We start from the raw sequence: 8,270 nt of genomic DNA on the forward strand, positions 1-8,270 counted from the left end.
CTGTTTTTTCATATCAATGTTAAAATCAACTATTTAAGTTTCTATAGACTTATGATTGAGATTGTGTTGAAAATATAGATCAAATTAGGAATGACTAACAACATTTTAACAGTATAGAGCCTTCCCACCATTCATGAACATGGTACATCTCTGTTTAGTTAGGTATTCTTTATTTTATCCGATCAATATTCTATAGATTTTAGTGTAGATTTATTGCATATGTTTTGTTAACCTTATTTCTGTTCATGTATGCTTTTTTGACCCTACTACACGTGAATTTGTATTTTATTTTTTAAATTTTTGCTGCTAATAAGAATTCAACTGTATTTTTGAATATTGACCTTTATCCTGAGACCTTGGTAAATTCACATATTTGTTCTAGTTAGCTTTTTTGTTGTTTTGTTTCATTGTTGTTGTTATCAATAATTTTGGATTTTCTGTGTAAACAATTATATTGTCTGTGAATAAGGCAGTTTTACTTCTTCATTTATAATTTGTATGCTTTTTATTTTTTTCTCTTGTCTTTCTACACTAGTTAGGATCTCCAGTACAACGACAAATGGAAGTGATGATAGCAGGTATCCTTGCCTTGTTCTCAATCTTAGGAGGAAAGCATTCAGTCTTTCAACATTAAGTATTATGTTACATGAAGGTGTTTGTAGACGCCTTTGATCACATTGAAGAAGTCCCCTTTTATTCTGAGATTCCTGAGAGGTTTTATCTTGAATGGGTTTGAATTTTTGTCAAATGCTTTTCTGCATCTATTGAGATGAATATATCACTTTCTTGTGTATTAAATTACTATGGTGGATTATACTGATTTTCAAACATTAAACCAACTTTACATTTATAGGAGAAAGCCCAGTTGGTTATGATGTATTATCCTTTTTATGTAGTGCTGGACTTCATGTGCTAATATTTAGTTAAAGATTTCAGCATCTATGCTCATAAAAGATATCAGTCTATAATTTTCTTTTCCTGTGATTCCTTTGTCAGGTTTTGATGTCACAATTATACTGCCCTGATAAAATGAGTTGAGAATACTCTCTTTTCTCATTTCTAAAAAAATATTGTAAAATTGGTAACATTTCTTCCTTAGGTGTTTGAAAGAATTTACCAGTGAAGCCATCTGAGTCTAAAGTTATGTTTGTGGAAAATTATTTTGATAGAAAGCTTAAGATCTTTGATGGGTATGAAGCTATTCAGATTTTTTCTTTCATTTTGCATCATTTTTAATAAGCTAGATTTTGAGGAATCTGTCCATTTCAACTTGTCATTTATTGACAAATTTTCAATGTTTGCCAAATTTATTTACATAAAATTGTTTATAAGACGTATTTTATGTCTGTAGCTTCCATAATTATCTCCCTTCTTTTATTACTACTATTATTAATTTATGTTTTCCCTATTTTTTATGAATTATTCTTGCCAAGGGTTTATGAATTGTATTAATATTTTCAAAAGACCAAATTGAGCATTGTTAAATTCTCAACTGTTTCATCTGTTCCCATTGTATTTATTTCTGCTCTTGTCTCTATCATGTCCTTCCTTCTAGTTACTTTGCATTTAATGTGTTCATTTGCTTCTAGCTTTTTAAAGTGGAGAATTAGATCATTGACTTAAAACACTTCCTTTCTAAAATAAGCATTTTGAGTTACAAATTCTTTTCTAAACAGTACTTTTTAACTATATTCCATAAAATTTTATATGTACTATTTTCATTTTCCTTTTTTTTTTTTTTTCTGTTGCCTATACTGGAGTTCAGTGGCTCAACAATGGCTCACTACAGCCCCAACCTCCTGGGCTCAAGCAATTCTCCAATCTCAGCCTCCTGAGTAGCTGAGACTACAGGCACATGCCACCATGTCTGGCTACTTTTTTCATTTCTTTTGTAGAGATGGAGTCTCGTTGTGTTGTCCAGGCTGGTCTTGATCTCCTGGGCTCACGTGATCTTCCTGCCTCGGTCTCCCAAAGCACTGGGATTAAAAACATAAGCCACCATCATTTTCATTCAGTTTGAAATATTTATTGTTTCCATTGTGATTTCTTATTTGATATATGAGATTTATTAAAGATCATAAAACAAAAATATTTGTTGCTTTCTTAAAGCTCTTACTCTTATTGATTTCAAATACAATTCCACTGAAGCCAAAAAACAACTCTAAACATATTTCAGTCTTTTGAAATTTATTAAGAATTGTTTTATGGCTCAACTTATGGAGTATCATAAGCGTTTCATGCACATTTGCAAATTATGTGGATTCTGCCGTGTTGGGTGGAGTTCCCATAAATGTCAATTATGTCATTAAAATTCTATAATTTAGATTTATGATTTCAATGTATATATTTACAAATAAATATAATGCATTTCTCACTCTCTCTCACTCACACTTCTCTCATTTATTAGCCCGTATATTTGGAAGTTCTATTACTAAGCTTTTAAAAATGTTTAATTATGTTTTGCTGATGAAGTCTTTTATTATTATGTGATACGGTTTGGCTGTGTCCCACCCAAATCTCATCTTTAATTGTAGTTCCCATAATCCCCCCATGTCATGGGAGGGACCCAGTCGGAAGTAATTGAATCATGGGGGCAGTTTCCACTATGTTTTTCTCATGATAGTGAGCGGGTTCTCATGAGATCTGATGGTTTTATAAGGGACTTCCCCCTTCACTCGGCACTCATTCTCTCTCCTGCTACCCTGTGAAGAGATGCCTTCCACCATGATTGTAAGTTTGCTGAGGCCTCCACAGCTATGCAGAACTGTGAGTCCATTAAACCTCTTTATAAATTACCCAGTCTCAGGTATTTCTTCACAGCTGTATGAAAACACACTAATACATTATGAAATGTTCTTCTTTATCTTCGGTAATATGCTTTCTCTCAGGTAGCTTTGTCTAGTGTTACTGTAGCTACTTCAGTTTTCTACTAGTTACATATATATACATACACACAGACTTTGCACCTATTAGGTCTTTGAATTCAAAGTACATCTGTTAAGACAGCATATACTTCATCTTGCTCTTTAATTCAATCTGACAATGTCTTCCTTTTAAATGGTGTATTAATCTATGTTTCTAGTTATTAATATCATTGAATTTAGGCTCTACTGTATTATCCTTTGTCTTCTATTTATCTCGTATGCTTTTTGTTTTTCCTTTCTTGACTTCTTTTGAGTTTATCAAAGACTTTTTGACGTTCCTGTTTAATTCTTATATTGACTTTTCAGCTATATATATATTTTTTAATTTAGTGGTTGCCTTAGAAATTATAATATACATCTATAATTTCTTATATTTACATATATGTAATATTGAGTCACTTAATATAAAATACGGTAATCATGCAACACTACAGTTCCATCTTCCTATGTGCTATTGCTTTCATATATATTGTGTCTACATACATGATAAATCCTAGAACATAGTTTTGTAACTTGCATTTTAAAAAATCTTTTGTTTTCTTTAAAAAGAAAGTTTTTTGAGACAGGGTTTCACTCTGCCACCCAGGCTGAAATGTAGTAATGCCATCTCAGCTCACCACAGCCTCTATCTCCTGGCCTTAAGTGATCCTCTCACCTCGGCCTCCCAAGTACTAGGGCTTCAGGTGTCCACCACCACGCTGGGCTAATTTTTAAATGTTTTATGAAGACAGGTTTTTACCATGTTGTCCAGGCTGGTCTCAAACTCCTAGGTTCAAGCAATTCACTCACCTTAGCCTCTCAAAGTGCTCGGATTATAGGTGTGAGTCACTGCAACTGGCCTTCTTTAAAAATTTAGACAAGAAAGAAAATGATATAGTCTTTTGTGTTTGCCCACATGTTTACCATTTCCAGGGATCATCACTAAATATTCTAGATCCAAGTACCATTTATTATTCGTCTTTAACCAGAAGAACTTCCTTTAGCATTTCTTATAGTGTGGGTCTGCTAATATAAACTATCTTAGTACCTGCTTATCTGAAACATTTTTCATCTTCATTTTTACAATGCTATTAGTATGTTTTATTTACCCCAATATACTCAAAATATTATTTCAACATGCTATAAATATAACAAAATTATTATTAATATAGTTTACCTTATTTTATTCACGTCTTTGAAATTTGGTATGCATTTTACATGTACATCTCCATTCAGACTAGCCACATTTAGTGCCCAATAGTTTTCCTAAGTGGCTACTGAAATGGACAACACATCCCTGGAACGTCTCTTTCCCTTCCATTTTAAAGACTAGTTACACGAGTATAGAATTCTAAGTTAACAGCCCTTTTATCATTGCATCACTTTGTCATGCCATTGTCCTCTCACCTGCCTCATTTCTGGTAAGAATTATTCAGTCATTTGCATAACCATTTTCTGTACGTAACATGCATTTTTCCTCTGACTACTTTTTAATGTTGTGTATTTATATTTGGATTTAATCAACTTAATTATTATATGCTCAGGTGTGGTTTTCTTTGTATTTATCTTACTTGGTGTTTTTTGAGCTTCTTGGATTTGTTACTTGATATCTTTAATCAAATTTAGTAAGTTTTTAGCCATTGTTTCTTCAAAACTATGTTTATGCTGCATTATATGTCTTATCTCTTTTTTGGAATTCTAATTATGGTTATATTAGACTACTTGATACTGCCCCACAGGCCCCTGAGGCTCTGTCCATTTTCAATGCTTCTCCTTTTCTTTGAAAATAATAATTTCTATTGATCTATCTTCAAGTTCACTGATTCTTTATGCTGCCATCTTTATTCTTCTGTTAAGTCAATTTTATACAATTTTGGTTTTTATTATTGAACATCTAAGTTTTAAAAATTTTATTTATAGGCCAGGTGCGGTGGCTTATGCCTATAATCCCAGCACTTTGGGACACCAAGGCAGGCAGATCATCTGAGGTCAGGAGTTCAAGACCAGCCTGGCCAACATGGCAAAACCTAGTCTCTATTGAAAATACAAAAATTACCTAGGCATGGTGGTGTGCACCTGTAATCCCAGCTACTTGGGAGGGTGAGGCAAGAGAATCACTTGAACCTGGGAGACAGAGGTTGCGGTGAGCTGAGATTACATCACTGCACTCCCACCTGGGTGACACAGCAAGACTCTGTCTCAAAAAAAAAAAAAAAAAAAAAAAAGATTTATGGTTCTATGTCAGAGTTTCCCACCTATTCATTGATTATGCATTTGTTTTCCTGCAAGTTCTTTCACACACTTTATTTGCTGCTTTAAAGTCTCTGTCTGTTCATCGCAACATCTGGCTCACTCAAGGTTGGGTGTTACTTGTTTCTTCTTTTTTCTTGAGTATGAGTCGCATTTTCTAGTTTCTTCACATGTGTAGGGGTTTTCTGTTATTAGTAAATGCAAGTCATTCTGTATGAAACATTGTAGAGTCTCTGGATTGTTTTTATGCTCCTCTGGGGAATAACTTTTATCTTGCCAAGCAGTTACTTTGGCTAGACTGAAACTCCATAATCTACAGGGGGCAACAGATAAAATGTCTGTTTAATCATATTGACTTCCAGATGCTGCTTTTCACCAGACCATCTGTGATCTCCCCGCTACTAGCATAGCGTAGCAGTCAGCCATTGGTTTGGGTAGATTTTATATGCAGATCTGGAACAGTCTCTGGGTTTTCCCTCTAACTTTCTAGACTGTCTTACAGTCCAAAATTCTCTCTTCTGACACCTCAGTCCTGTAACACTGCAGGTTTCCACTGTCCAAAGCTGTGAACTGGAGGGCAGCCTCGGGAGAAAGGTTTTTACCAAGTGTAGAGCCTGTATTCCGAGGGTAGATTCTCCTCCAGTTTCTACCTGTTATCACTCTCCAGTACTATCAGAAATGATCTGTGCATTTCATTCAGATTTTCTAATGGTTATCCGTGGGAGGGTTAATCTGACCCAGCTATTCTGCTGCCATAAACTTGAACTCCCATGTTCTGGGTTTTGATTCTTGCCTTCCGTTAACCCAGTGATTCCCTAAATCGAGTTCTAACCTGAACTAGCATTGGCTCGTTTTCTTCCTGTATCTTTCCCAGCAGAAGTTCTTACACTACTTAGAAGAAGTCCAGTGGACCAGACCAGGTCAGGATTGCCTGTCAATGTTTCTCTCAAACTCTGAAGACAAGTAGAACAGAAAGTTGAGAAGCACTGTCGGAAAATCAATCTAAACTTGCCATGCTCCTCCTCAGAAAAGCAACCACAATCGCCTCTCATAGACAATATTTTGAAGCTCAGGTTGAGACTGTATGCCTTTTTAAAACCAATTTGGTAGGAAAAAAAAAAAAAAAACAGATGAGCTGGGAATCTTCAGAAATTCTATTTCTGGGAATAAATATTCCTCCTTGTTCCCTTTTCTTACCTATCTTAGAACTGGCCAATATTTTATCGCATTATTGTGGTTTTTAAAATTGAGACCTGATGTCATTTTATTAGAGCCTAGACCTGGAAAAGCAGAGAGAAAGGGCTGCGACCTTTGACGACAGCCAAGCTGGTCCTGGAAGTGCACCCAGGCTTTCCATCACTGCAATCTGTCTTCTTCTTTTTTCTCTGTAGGGCAATATAAACTTAAGAGAAAGGTGCTTAATAATTAATTCTGCCATTTTAAAGGAAGCCAGCAATCATCACTGTGTATTTTGAGGAAAATAATATATTAATAATTAAGGAAAATATAGAAGGAAAAGAAATACATGCCCCACCAGATTGACAGTGCTAAGTGTTGCAGAGATGTGGAGTAACTGAAATGTTTGTCATGCCGGTGGATGTGAGCATTGGCACAGCCATTTTGGAAAATATTTTGGCATTATCCTGTAAGGTTGAGATACACATACCCTTCAACCCAGAAATTTCTGTCTTCATTTATTCCCTAAATAATCGCATGCATACATGTACCAAGGCCCAAGAACATGTGAAAGAATGCTCTTCATAACATTTTTGGGTGATAGCCAAAACCTGGAAACAATTCAAATAGTGACCAGTAGAAGAATGAATAAAAGTATTTGAGTATATTTACATGATGGAACACTATACAGAAATACAATTAAAACTAAATGAAAACAAAAATAAACTATAATGACATGTGACATCATGGGTGAGCTTTACTAACATGATATTAATGGCAAAAACCACAATTAATTTTGCACCAACCTAATATTAGCCAATAGAAACACGATGCCAAAGAATAGAGACCATATGACTCCACTCATATAAAGTTCACAATAAACTGTTTTAATTCTACAATTTAGCGATGCATAGATAGGTGGTAAAATTACAAGGCAAAGCAAAGAACAATGACCATAAATGTGAAATAAATAGGGGAGGGGAGGAGGTATGGTAAGAGAGGTGGTTTCACATTTTGTTTATAATTATTTATACATTTATGTATACATTTATGCTTAATGCAGTTTTCCATATGTATATTCCACAATGATGTCTTTAAAAACATAATAAAAAATAGGGAAATATTAAGGACCATGACGGCCTCTAAATATTTGGTATTTTGGTATTTTTAGTGCCTTGAGAAAGTTTTGCAATACGCTGGACTCTCGGGGTTTCTGGGCTTCCTCTGCCCCCACTCGCACTGGCCTCCCTGACAGTCCTGGGCTCACCAGGGCCCTCACACGCACCCTTCTCTCTGACTCCCCTCAGATATCTGGGCATCTCTCCCCTCACCTCCTCCTTCACTCAAATACAATGGCACCACTTAAAATCGCAGCCCCATCCCCCAGCCACTCCCCACTCTTATGCTAACATGGTGCATTTTACTCATTTATTTTGTTGATTGTTCTTGTTACACTAAGTGCTTCATGAATCAAAGTTTCTCCACTTTGCTCACTGCTGTGTTCCCAGTACATAGAACAGGGCCTTGTACATAGCAGGGACTCAATAATGTTTGCTGAATGAATAAAGAAATGAGTGCAGCAATATGTCCATGGTAGAGGCATGAGGAAATGCACACAGCAATGCATGGTGGATAAATGAGGAAAGGAGCACAGACATGCATGGTGGATGAATGAGAAAATGAGCAGAGCCATGCATCTGTGATAGAGGACTGAGGAAATGCATGCAGCAGTGCGTGATGGATGAATGAGGAAGTGTGCACAGCCATGCATCCATGGTGGAGACACGAGGAAATGCATGCAGGAATGCATGGTGGACACATGAGGAAATGCACAGCGATGCATCCATGGTGGACGCATGAGGAAATGCACAGCGATGCACCCGTGGTGGACGCATGAGGAAATGCACAGCGATGCACCCGTGGTGGACGCATGAGGAAATG

The sequence above is a fragment of the Mandrillus leucophaeus genome, unplaced genomic scaffold, assembly GCF_000951045.1.
Source record: "Mandrillus leucophaeus isolate KB7577 unplaced genomic scaffold, Mleu.le_1.0 Scaffold134, whole genome shotgun sequence".
Taxonomy (NCBI): Eukaryota; Metazoa; Chordata; class Mammalia; order Primates; family Cercopithecidae; genus Mandrillus; species Mandrillus leucophaeus.